We start from the raw sequence: 14432 nt of genomic DNA, 5'->3' as shown, positions 1-14432 counted from the left end.
AATTTCATTACTACTCAAAGTTTTAACATCTTATACTCCACTTTCAATGCTTTTAGCATCAAGATAGATGTACTCTGAATCATTGGGGCACTTTTCAACTAAAGTGGTTTCATATACAGCCCCATAATCATTAGGTTTGACACAAGAAAACAAAGATTAAATGGGAGTCACACCAAGCACTTTAAGATCTTCGTGATTCTTATCACGAGAACACGCCTTTTGAATCCATTCATGTCTAGCACGAATTTGGGCGGTTCTTTCTTGGCTATCAATCATGGAAACATGCATAGCTTTCAAAGTTTCATCCATGTTGATTTTGGGAGGAGCACATCTAACTGTCAAAGCATCAACATCACTAGACATTCTATCAACGCTCTTAGCCAAATCGTCAATTTTGAGTAGCTTTTCCTCTATGGACGCATTGAAAATCTTTTGAGAGTTGATGAACTCTTTGATATTACTCTCTAGATCAGAGGATAATCTATTGCAATTTCCATGGGTATTCTTGTAGGAGTTGCCAAAATTATTAGAGGAGTTACTACGAAAAGGCCTAGGAACATAGTTTCCTCCAAAAGCATTGTTGTTGCCAAAGTTATTCCTACCAACAGAATTAACGTCCAAGCTAGCGTTTCTACTCTCAATCAAAGAAGAGAAGGGCATATCATTAGGGTCCAAAGGATCACTTCTACTAGCAACCAAATTCATTAACTCGTCCATCTTAGCACTCAACGAGTTAATTTCTTCTATAGCGTGTACCTTCTTACTAGTAGGTGACCTTTCAGTGTGCCACTGAGAATAGTTCGTCATGATGTTGTCTAAGAGATTTGTGGCTTCCCCTAACGTGATTTCCATGAACGTTCCACCTGAGGCGGAGTCCAAGATATTTCTAGAAGCGAAATTCAAGCCAGCCTAAGAGATTTGAATAATCATCCAAAGACTCAAGCCATGAGCGGGACAATTTTGAATCATTAATTTCATTCTCTCCCAAGATTGTGCAACATGTTCATGATCAAGTTGCTTTAAATTCATGATATCATTACGGAGAGAGATAATCTTAGCCGGCGGAAAATACTTGGATATATAAGCATCTTTGCACTTATCCCAAGAATCGATACTATTTTTGGGCAAAGAAGAAAAACCAAGTTTTTGCGCGATCTCGCAACGAGAAAGGAAAAAAGCTTCAATTTAATCACGTCATTATCCACATCTTTCTTATTTTGCATGTCGCAAAGTTCAATGAAGGTATTGAGATGGGATGCGGCATCTTCACTAGGAAGGCTGGAGAATTGCTCTTTCATAACAAGATTCAGCAAAGCGGCATTGATTTCGTATGACTCCACACTAGCGGCGGGAGCAATCAGAGTACTAATAAAATCATTATTATTAGTATTCGAGAAGTCACAAAGTTTGGTGTTTTCATTCATGGTGACTTCGGCAAGCGAGCAAGCACACAAGCAAACAAAGAGCAAGCGAGAAAAGGTGAACGAAAAGGCAAACGGAAAAAGGCAAACGAAAAAGGAAAATTGGTGAAGTGGGGGAGAGGAAAACGAGAGGCAACTGGCAAACAAAGTAAATGCAAGAGATGAGTTTGCGACACGTACTTGGATGAATTCTTGACTTGATCTTCCTCCCTGGCAACGGTGCCAGAAATTCTTCAGCTACGGCAATAAAAGTCCTTCCCAAGCAACGCCAGGAATTCATCTTGCTACTTCTCTTGTTTGCGTCGGTTTTTCCCTTGAAGAGGAAAGGGTGATGCAGCATAGGAGCAGTAAGTATTTCCCTCAATTTGAGAACCAAGGTATCGATCCAAAAGGAGGGACTCGTCAAGTCCAGAGTACCTGCGCAAACACAAATGAGCTTGCACCCAACTCTTCAAAGGGGTTGTCAATCCCTTCAACATTGTTTGCAAAGTGAGATCTGAAGGCGGAAAGTGCAACGAAGTAAAAAGTGTAATGCTGAAAATATGATGTGGAGTAGACCCGGGGGCCATATTGTTCACTAGAGGCTTCTCTCAAAATAGCAAATATCACGGTGGGTAAACAAATTGTTGTCGAGCAATTGATAGAACCGCGCAAAGTCATGACGATATCTAAGGCAATGATCATACATATAGGCATCACGTCCGAGACAAGTAGACCGATACTTTCTGCATCTACTACTATTACTCCACACATCAACCACTATCCAGCATGCATCTAGTGTATTGAGTTCATGACGAACAGAGTAACGCCTTAAGCAATATGACATGATGTAGAGGGATAATATCAAACCAATGATGAAAAAGCCATATTTTTACCCTTGATGGCAACAACATGATGCGCGCCTCGCTACCCCTTCTGTCACTTGGTGAGGTCACGCACGGTATGAACCCAAAACCAAGCACTTCTCCCATTGCAAGAATCATAGATCTAGTTGGCCAAACAAAACCCACAACTCGAAGAGAATTACAAGGATATGAAATCATGCATAAGAGAGATCAAAAGAAACTCAAATAAGATTCATAGATAATCTGATCATAAATCCACAATTCATCCGATCTCGACAAACACACCGCAAAAGAAGACTACATCGGATAGATCTCCATGAATCCCCCATCCGGGAGGGCACCAGAACGTGCCCCAGATGGGATCTTGTGGAGTCAGAAGCTTGCGGCGGCGGAAAAGTACTTTCGGTGATCTCCTGATTTTTTGTGGAATTTTTGGGGATATATAGGCGCAAAACCTAGGGCAAAGGGCACCCAGGGGGCCCACAAGCCTGTGGGCCGCAGCCTCCCCCCTGGTCGCGGGGTGGGGGCTTGTGGGGCCCCTGGGGCTCCCCTGCCTTGGCTCTCAAGTCTCCTGATCTTCTTCGTTCCAGAAAAATTCTTTTCGGGGATTTTATTCCGTTTGGACTCCGTTTCAAAATCTCCTCTGAAAGGGGTCAAAAACATGGAAAAACAGGAACTGGCACTTGGCACTGAGTTAATTAGTTAGTCCCAAAAAATATATAAAAGGCATGCAAAACATCCAAAGTTTGACAAGATAATAGCATGAAACCATAAAAAATTATAGATACGTTGGAGACGTATCAGGCACGTGTGCAAATCAATGCTTCCCTCTATGAAGGGCCTATGTATTTACGTTTCTGTTGAGTCATCCTCTTCTTATTAAAAAGCACCAGTTAGAAAGCACCTCCGTCATTTATATGCTTTGCTATTAATTGATATTGAGTATGAATATGACTGGATCTTCTTTGCCATGAATTACAATTTTCAGTCGGCCTTTGACAAGAAGAAGGTTGTGTAGTAGACATCATAGCATCACGTGGATTACATTAGTCAGATCGATTTTCTCCATTAGACCGCAGATCCTCTTTGTAAGCTCCTTCACGTCCACTACCTCCCCCTAATCTAGGGCCTTCTCCGACCATGACATGAGACGGGTGGGAGGGCCAGATCAAAATGCGAGAGGGTCTGCCTCGCGTGCGTTACACGGCTTGCTGATATAGAACCACTCCTCCTGCCATGACTTGATGGTGTCGATGAATGTGCCCTTGGGCCAAGTGGCCCCGTCGAGCTTGTTGATCATCACCCCTCCATAGTCAGTCTGCTCGCCATTAACGACCTTGGGCTTGACTTTAAGAACCTTTAACCACAGGTCGATATGTGGTTGGACCCGCAAGAAGGCCTCGCAGACTGTGATGAAGGTGGGAAGATGGGTGATGGAGTTCGGGGGGAGATCGTGGAAATCAAGCCCATAGTAGAATGATACGTCTCCAACGTATCTACTTTTCCAAACTCTTTTGCCCTTGTTTCAGACTCTAATTTGCATGCTTTGAATGAAACTAACCCGGACTGATGTTGTTTTCAGCAGAACTGCCATGGTGTTGTTTTTGTGCAGAAATAAAAGTTCTCGGAATGACCTGGAAACTTACGAGGATTTTTTATGGAATATATAAAAAATATCAGAGAAAGAATCAACTGAAGATACGCTGCCAGTGGGCCACGAGCCGTGTAGGCGCCCCCTAGGGCTAGCAGGCTCGTGGGGCCCACGTGGCTCCTCCGACTTCATATCCAACTCTATATAACCTCTCTCGCCCAGAAAAAAATCACAGAGAAGAGTTCATCGCGTTTCACGATACGGAGCCGCTGCCACCGCCTGTTCTTACTCGGGAGAGCAGATCTGGAGTCCGTTCTGGGCTCCGGAGAGGGGAAATCGACGTCGTCGTCATCATCAACCATCCTCCATCGCCAATTACATGATGCTCTCCATCGTTCGTGAGTAATCTTATCGTAGACTTGCTGGACGGTGATGGGTTGGATGAGATCTATCATGTAATCGAGTTAGTTTTGATGGGGTTTGATCCCTAGTATCCTCTATGTTCTAAGATTGTTGTTTCTACTACTTTGCTATGCTTAATGCTTGTCACTAGGGCCCGAGTGCCATGATTTCAGATCTGAACCTATTATGTTTTCATCAATATATGTGTGTTCTTGATCCTATCTTGCAAGTTGTAGTCACCTACTATATGTTATGACCCGGCAACCCCGGAGTGGCAATAGCCGGAACCACTCCCGGAGATGACCATAGTATGAGGATCCCATGTATTCACCATGTGCTAATGCTTTGTTCTGGTTCTCTATTAAAAGGAGGCCTTAATATCCCTTAGTTTCCATTAGGACCCCGCTGCCACGGGAGGGTAGGACAAAATATGTCATGCAAGTTCTTTTCCATAAGCACGTATGACTAAATACGGAATACATGCCTACATTACATTGACGAACTGGAGCTAGTTACATATCACCCTATGTTATAACTGTTACATGATGAATGCCATCCGACATAGTTATCCATCATCGATCCAATGCCTACGAGCTTTTCATATGCTGGTCCTTGCTAAGTTACTTTACCGCTACTGCTTTTACACTTGCTATACAAATTACTACTACTACTATTACCGCCGCTACCATTACTATCATACTACTTTGCTACTAAAACTTTGCTAAAGATACTAAGTCTTTCAGGTGTGGTTGAATTGACAACTCAACTACTAATACTCGAGAGTATTCTTTGGCTCCCCTTGTGTCGAATCAATAAATTTGGGTTGAATACTCTACCCTCGAAAACTGTTGCGATCCCCTATACTTGTGGGTTATCATAGAACATGACCCCCCGAACAAATGAGTGAAGGGGAAAACTTAAACCCCAGAAAATGAGGGACGAAAACTACTCTTTCCCTATCTTTGGGTGTGGGGATGACCTGAACCTTCTCCGGAGCATGATGGGCAATTTTCTCAGACATGTAGCTAGAGCTCTTCAACTCTAGGATGTCCTTCTCAGTAAGATAGAAGGCCTCCCACTTTCCCTTGGAACCAGTGCTTGCCATAGCCGGACTGATGAGGGGATTCTAAAGACTGGGAGGAGGAGGGGAGCCGGGGCGCTGGAGCTTTGGGAGCAGGGAATGGTGATGGTGTGCGAGATCTGAGGTTCGTAAGGAGGCCGAGGTGACGGTTTTACCTTTTATGGCTCGCCAGAATACCGAAGGCCCCACCACTGCGCCATAAACTCCTCAACTTCCCAATGAAATTGCGTGCTTATGGGCGTGTGGGATAAACCCAAACCATAACCCATGTCCCTCAAAAAGAGGGGCACAATCTCCATGATAGAACGTGTCAGTAAAATGGTCTCGAACCGCTCTTTCGTGAAAGGCTACGGGCCTTGACCAACCATGACCTCTCGAATAAGTAGAGATACTACTCATTGTCAAATGGTCGGCCTGTAAATCAAAAATTATATATATATAGACATCTTTTCTATGCATTTAAAGGATAAGGAGTCATCGATAATCGAGCTATCACCGGTTAAAGGAAGAAAGCAACTCGCCTCGCAAGCCAGAGATCCTATGACATCATCAAAGGAAGAAGATTTCGGCGTTGGAGGCTAGTTCGGGGGCTAGTGAGAGAGTCCAGGATTGAGGGTTTCTTGGGCCGTCTTCCTATTCTCATGGGCTGGCCTCCCGGGCCATGTTCAATCGCTAGTAGAAGCATCAGACTTAAGATGGACTCTTCCGAAGACTTGGTGTGCAATCAAAGGTGAAAGGACATGGATGTCGCCTAGAGGGGGGTGAATAGGCGCTTGAAAATAATTACGGTTTAATCTTGAACAAATGCGGAATAGAACTATCATTTAATTTTTCAAGAACAAAACCTAAAACTACTCACCTATGTGCACCAACAACTTATGCTAAGCAAGATAAACAACTAAGTAATAGCAAGATATATAACAAGAAACAATATGGCTATCACAAAGTAAAGGGCTCGGGTAAGAGATAACCGAGGCACACAAAGACGATGATGTATCCCGAAGTTCACACCCTTGTGGATGCTAATCTCCGTTTGGAGCGATGTGGAGGCACAATGCTCCCCAAGATGACACTAAGGTCACTTTAATCTCCTCGCGCCCTTGCACAATGCAAGATGTCGTGATTCCACTAAGGGATCCTTGAATATGGTCACCGAACCCGTACAAACAAGGTTGGGGCAATCTCCACAACTTAATTGGAGGATCCCAACAACACCACGAAGCTGCTCCACAATGGAATGTGGATCCAAGATGACCTCAAATGCTCGGGGCAATCTCCACAACTTAATTGGAGACCGCGAAGCTTGCCCGGAGCTTTACACCACAATGATTGAGCTCTGAGGCACCACCAAGCTTGTAGTACGCCAAAGCATCCACGACGAACAATTTCTAGGATACCAAGTACCCAAGGGTAATAAGCTTCTTAAACTTTTCACTTTCACGTATCACTGTGGAGAACTCAAACCGATGCAACTAATGCAATGGCAAGAACACACGAGGTGGTCAAGTCCCTCACACTCAAATCCCTCCACAACAACAAAAGCTATGGAGGAATATGACAGAAAGAACAAGCAGCTCACAAAGAACTCCAAGATCAAGATCCAAGTGGTTCCCCTCACATAGAGGACAAAGTGATTGGTGGAAATGTGGATCTAGATCTACTCTCTCTTTTCCCTCAAAAACTAGTAGGAATTATTGCAGGGATTGAGAATTAGCAAGCTCTAAGAAGGTTAACAATGGGGGAAGAATATGAGCTCAAGAGATAAAGACCATTGGGGAAGAAGACCCCTTATATAGAGGTAGCAAATCTCACTGTTTTCTGCGCATAAGTCGTGCAGGAGCGGCCCCGAGCGGTACTTCTGCTTGCACGGAATTATAGGTCGGGCAGCCAACAAACATGCGACACGGGGAGCGATAGTTCCGCTAGAGCGGTACTACCGCTACTCACTAACAAGGAAGAAACAAAGCAGAAGTACCGCTCAGGACGGTACTTCCGCTACAAACTTTCACTCCAAAATAATTGTTAAGTAGAATCGAAAAACTGAAAACATAAGGGGAAGTGAGGCCGGAAGTAGGGAGCGGCAGTACCACCTAAGAGGTAGTACTGCTCAACTTCAGCGGTACTTCCGCCCAAGCGGTAGTACCGCCCAACTCTGAGCGGTACTTCCGCTTGAGAGAGATAAACTGCCCTGCCACTAAAACTGCCATAACTTTCGCATACGAGCTCCGAATTGAGCAAACTCAAGCTTGTTAGATTGAGGACGAGAAGGGCTATCCAACAACGTTACTTATGCTCAAAGTGGGAAAAGGCACCGATGAAGCCAGAGAAAAATTATAACTGGAAGAGAGGCCAACACGGGAGGGCGGCAATACCGCCAGAGCGGTACTACCACTCTGCCCCAGCAGTACTTCCGCTTGAGAGAGAAAACCTGCCCTAAACTGCCCTAACGTTCGCATACGAGTTTCGAATTGAGAAAACTCAAGCTTGTTGGTTATCTTAAGAACATGCAGTTATGAAAATGCCAATGATATAGAAATGTGAAACGTCTATGGATGAAGAACCGACAAACACTCCAATCATCGAAAACATCATAGAAGGTGCATATGGACTCCATTTTCGATGAACTCGAGCTTGTCATGAAGATGACCATAAGCTCTAAAACACACAAAGAAAACCCCCAAAAAAGTACCAAGAAATATGATGCAAGGATGCAAATGGTTTGAGCTCTCCAGAAACAATACGATCAAACTACTCACTTGAAAGAGCCCCTTGAGAGTATGACAATCTTGTTGGGGAACGTTGCATGGGAAACAAAAAAAATCCTACGCACATGGAGACCTACCATGGTGATGATCATCTACGAGAGGGAGATTGGATCTACACACCCTTGTAGATCGCTAAGCGGGAAGCGTTAAGAAATGCGGTTGATGTAGTGGAACGTCTTCGCGATCCAAATCATCATCGTCCCACGATCCATCCCGATCTAGTACCGAACGGACGGCACCTCCACGTTTAGCACACGTACAGCTCGATGACGATCTCCGCCTTCTTGATCCAGCAAGAGAGGCAGGAAAGAAGATGAGTTCTCCAGCAGCGTGACGGTGCGCCGGTGGTGGTGGTGATCTATTCCTGCAGGGCTTCACCTAAGCATCGCAGAAATCCGATCTAGAGGAAGAACTACGAAGTAGAGGTTTAGGGTTGCACGTGGCAAAGTTGTGTCTCAAAAACCCTAAAACCTCTAGTATGTATAGGAGGAACCAAGGGGTGGTGGCTTGCCTCCTACTCGAACTAGGAGGGCTTCAGCCGAGCTAGGAAGGAAGGAAACCTCCTCCAATTCGGTTTGGAAGGAGGAGTCCCTTCCTTCCTTCCCACCTCCTCTTTTTTTTCCTTTTCCTTTGTTTTTCTCCTTTGGCTGAAATAGCCCTATTGGGCTGGCCTCACCAGCCCACTAAGGGCTGGTGCGCCACCCATGGGCCTATTAGGTTCTCTCCCGGGTGGGTGGCCCCTCCCGGTAAAACCCCAAAACCCATTCGTCACTCCCAGTACTTTACCGGAAATGCCTGAAATCTTCTCGGAAGCCAAATGCAACAATCCTATATATCAATCTTCGTCTCCAGACCATTACGGAACTCCTCGTGACATCTGGGATCTCATCCCAGACTCCGAATAAAACTTCAGTCACCTGCACCTATAACTCAACTATACATAAACGTCACCGAACCTTAAGTGTGCACACCCTGCGGGTTCGAGAACTATGTAGACATGACCTGAGACACTCTCCGATCAATATCCAATAGCGGGACCTGGACGTCCACATTGGATCCTACGTATTCTACGAAGATCTTATCGGTTGAACCTCTATGTCAAGGATTCAAACAATCACGTATATCATTCCCTTTGTCCTTCGGTATGTTACTTGCCCGAGATTTGATCGTCGGTATCCTCATACCTATTTCAATCTCGTTACCGGCAAGTCTCTTTACTCGTTCCTCAATACAAGATCCTGTGACTAACTCTTTAGTCACATTGCTTGTCAGGCTTGTATGTGATGTTGTATTACCGAGTGGGCTCCGAGATACCTCTCCGTCACACGGAGTGACAAATCCCAGTCTTGATCCATGCTAACTCAACGGACACCTTCGGAGATGCATGTAGAGTACCTTTATAGTCACCGAGTAACGTTGCCACGTTTGATACACACAAGGCATTCCTCCGTTGTTAGTGAGTTACATGATCTCTTGGTCATAGGAATGAATACTTGACATGCACAAAACAATAGCAACAAAATGACACGACCACATGCTACGTTTATATTTTGGGTCTTGTCCATCACATCATTCTCCCAATGATGTGATCTCGTCATCAAGTGACAACACTTGTATATGGTTAGGAAACCTTAACCATCCTTGATCAACAGGCTAGTCAATTAGAGGCTTACTAGGGACATAGTTTTGTTTATATATACACACATGCATTTATGTTTCCATTCAATACAATTATAGCATGGATAATAAACGATTATCTTGAAACAAGAAATATAATAATAACTATTTTATTATTGCCTCTAGGGCATATTTCCAACAAATCTATCCTAAAATAGAAAACCTATCAAGGGCAAACGTATACCTTGCACATAGTCCACTTGAGTTAGATGACGACGATCTTGACTTCCTCAAGGTGGACCACCTTTCTTGATTGTGGTGTCTTGATGAAGATTAATTGATTGCTCCCCCATACTCACTATGGGTGAGCCACTCTTTAGCACATCTTCACAAGTTCATTGCCACCACAATGGATGACAAGCTTCAAGCATGATATCTTCGTGATGCTCCACCTGAACTTGCACACCGCAAATTTGATGACGATCACCACTTGATGTCATCCTCCATGGGTTATATGAGATCTTCCATTTGACACAAGCACATGGAAACACACCTAACCCCACACAGAATTCTCACGAACAACATGGGTCAGTACACAAAGCGTAATGGACAATGCTTACCATACCATGGGATCCCTTAATCCCTCTCGATATATCTTGTATGCTTTATGTGTTGATCGACTTGATTCACTCTTTGACTTAGTCTTGATCAATCTAGTGTTTTTATGATCAATCTTTGGATAAAACCTTGAATACCATCTTGGTCATCATATAAACTCTTTGAAACCAACCGATGGACTTGCAGAAGTGTCGATGGACAAATTCTTCGAATATAACTCAAGGCAACCATTAGTCTATATGGATTGTCATCAATTACCAAAACCACACATGGAGAAATATGATCTAACACAAGGCGACGTAGTAATCGACATGTTCCTTCTATGTTGTAACCGACCTTGTGTAAACTCTAAACATCCGGGGCATCTATATAAGCTAGGGAGCCATAGCTCGTATGACACATTAAGCTCATTACGATTAGGGTTAGACCACAACATCCGACCTCGCAGTAGATCAACTCTGTTCTCTCTACTACTCCATCAATAACAACAAAAACATGACATAGTGTTTTACCTCCATTAAAAGGACTTGGATAAAACATTTTCTTCATCGTCTCTTGTTACCCATCAATTCTAGATCCATAGTTCGGACTGTTGGAAATATGCCCTAGAGGCAATAATAAATTAGTTATTATTATATTTCTTTGTTCATGATAATCGTTTATTATCCATGCTATAATTGTATTGATTGGAAACATAGTGCATGTGTGGATACATAGACAAAACATTGTCCCTAGTAGGCCTCTAGTTGACTAGCTCATTGATCAAAGATGGTCAAGGTTTGCTGACCATAGGCAAGTGTTGTCACTTGATAACGGGATCACATCATTAGCAGAATCATGTGATGGACTAGACCCAAACTAATAGACGTAGCATGTTGATCGTGTCATTTTGTTGCTACTGTTTTCTGCGTGTCAAGTATTTGTTCCTATGACCATGAGATCATATAACTCACTGACACCGGAAGAATGCTTTGTGTGTATCAAACGTCACAACGTAACTGGGTGACTATAAATATGCTCTACAGGTATCTCCGAAGGTGTTCGTTGAGTTAGTATGGATCAAGACTGGGATTTGTCACTCCGTATGACAGAGAGGTATCTCGGGGCCCACTCGGTAATACAACATCACACACAAGCCTTGCAAGCAATGTGACTTAGTGTAATTTGCGGGATCTTGTATTACGGAACGAGTAAAGAGACTTGCCAGTAAACGAGATTGAAATAGGTATGCGGATACTGACGATCGAATCTCGGGCAAGTAACATACTAAAGGACAAAGGGAATGACATACGGGATTATATGAATCCTTGACACTGAGGTTCAACCGATAAGATCTTCGGAGAATATGTAGGATCCAATATGGGCATCCAGGTCCCGTTATTGGATATTGACCGAGGAGTCACTCGGGTCATGTCTACATAGTTCTCGAACCCGCAGGGTCTGCACACTTAAGGTTCGACGTTGTTTTATGCGTATTTGAGTTATATGGTTAGTTACCGAATGTTGTTCGGAGTCCCGGATGAGATGACGGACGTCACGAGGGTTTCCCGAATGGTCCGAAACGAAGATTGATATATAGGATGACCTCATTTGGTTACCGGAAGGTTTTCGTGCATTACCGGAAAAGTTTCGGGCTCATCGGTAGTGTACTGGGAGTGCCGGGAGGGGTGCCGGGGACCATCAGGAGGGGTGTCACGCCCCAAGGGGTCTCATGGGCGATGGGAAGAGATAAACCAGCCCCTAGTGGGCTCGAATAAGTTCCCACTAAGGCCCATAAGGTTTGAGAAGGAAAAAACACAAGGTGGAAAGAGTTTCTAAGTGGGAAGGTGGAATCCTACTCCAAGTAGGATTGGAGTAGGACTCCTCCACCTCCAATTTCGGCCAAACCTTTAGGTTTTGAGGCTGCCTCCTCCCCTCCCTCCCTCCTATATATAGTGGGATTTTAGGGCTGATTTGAGACAACTTTTGCCACGGCAGCCCGACCACATACCTCCACGGTTTTACCTCTAGATCGCGTTTCTATGGAGCTCGGGCGGAGCCCTCCTGAGATTAGATCACGACAAACATCCGGAGCGCCGTCACGCTGCCGGAGAACTCATATACCTCTCCGTCTCTCTTGCTGGATCAAGAAGGCCGAGATCATCGTCGAGCTGTACGTGTGCTGAACGTGGAGGTGCCGTTCGTTCGGCACTAGATCGAAGCGGATCGTGGGACGGATCGCGGGACAGTTCGCGGGGCGGATCGAGGGACGTGAGGATGTTCCACTACATCAACAGCGTTTCTTAACGCTTCTGTTGTGCGATCTACAAGGGTACGTAGATCGGAAATCCCCTCTCGTAGATGGACATCACCATGATAGGTCTTCGTGCGTGTAGGAAATTTTTGTTTCCCATGCGACGTTCCCCAACAGTGGCATCATGAGCTAGGTTCATGCGTAGATGTAATCTCGAGTAGAACACAAAAGTTTTTGTGGGCGGTGATGTGCGTTTTTCTGCCCTCCTTAGTCTTTTCTTGATTTCGCGGTATTGTTGGATCGAAGCGGCTCGGACCGACATTACTCATACGCTTACGAGAGACTGGTTTCATCGCTACGAGTAACTCCGTTTCTCAAAGATGACCGGCGAGTGTCGGTTTCTCCAACTTTAGTTGAATCGGATTTGACCAAGGAGGTCCTTGGATGAGGTTAAATAGCAATTCATATATCTTCGTTGTGGTGTTTGCGTAAGTAAGATGCGATCCTACTAGATACCCATGGTCACCACGTAAAACATGCAACAACAATTAGAGGACGTCTAACTTGTTTTTGCAGGGTATGCTTGTGATGTGATATGGCCAACGATGTGATGTGATATATTGGATGTATGAGATGATCATGTTGTAATAGTTAATATCGACTTGCACGTCGATGGTACGGCAACCGGCAGGAGCCATAGGGTTGTCTTTAAACTAACGTTTGTGCTTGCAGATGCGTTTACTATATTGCTAGGACGTAGCTTTAGTAGTAATATCATGAGTAGCACGCCAACCCCGATGGCGACACATTGATGGAGATCATGGTGTGACGCCGGTGACAAGAAGATCGTGTCGGTGCTTTGGTGATGGAGATGAAGAAGCACATGATGATGGCCATATCATGTCACTTATGAATTGCATGTGATGTTAATCCTTTATGCACCTTATCTTGCTTAGAACGACGGTAGCATTATGAGGTGATCTCTCACTAAAATTTCAATACGAAATTGTGTTCTCCCCAACTGTGCACCGTTGCGACAGTTCTTCGTTTCAAGACACCACGTGATGATCGGGTGTGATAGACTCAACGTTCACATACAACGGGTGCAAAATAGTTGCACACGCGGAACACTCGGGTTAAGCTTGACGAGTCTAGCATGTGCAGACATGGCCTCGGAACACATGAGGCCGAAAGGTCAAGCATGAATCGTATAGTTGATATGATTAGCATAGAGATGCTTACCACTGAAACTATTCTCGACTCACGTGATGATCGGACTTGAGATAGTGGATTTGGATCATGTACCACTCAAATGACTAGAGAGATGTACTTTTTGAGTGGGAGTTCTTAAGTAATATGATTAATTGAACTAATTGTCATGAACATAGTCTAATGGTCTTTGCGAATTACGATGTAGCTTGTGTTATAGCTCTACTGTTTTTTATATGTTCCTAGAGAAAATTTAGTTGAAAGCTGATAGTAGCAAACTTTGCAGACTGAGTCTGTAAAACCGAGGATTGTCCTCGTTGCTGCGCAGAAGGCTTATGTCCTTAATGCACCACTCGGTGTGCTGCACCTCGAGCGTCGTCTGTAAATATTGTGAACATCCGACATACATGTTTCTAATGACTACACGATAGTTCAGTACAAAATACTTAATGGCTTAGAAGCAAGGCGCCGAAGACGTTTTGAAACGTCATGGAACATAAGAGATGTTCTAAAGAGATGAAATTGTGATTTCATGCTTGTGCCCTTGTTAAGAGGTATGAGACCTCCGACAAGATTCTTTGTCCACGAAGTAAAGGGGAAAAGCTCAATCATTGAGCGTGTGCTCAGATCATCTGAGTACGACAATCGCT

This window comes from Hordeum vulgare, chromosome 6H (assembly GCF_904849725.1).
Source record: "Hordeum vulgare subsp. vulgare chromosome 6H, MorexV3_pseudomolecules_assembly, whole genome shotgun sequence".
In the NCBI taxonomy this organism is placed as follows: Eukaryota; Viridiplantae; Streptophyta; class Magnoliopsida; order Poales; family Poaceae; genus Hordeum; species Hordeum vulgare.
The sequence above is the reverse complement of the archived record's forward strand: the minus strand, read 5'-3'. Positions refer to the sequence as shown.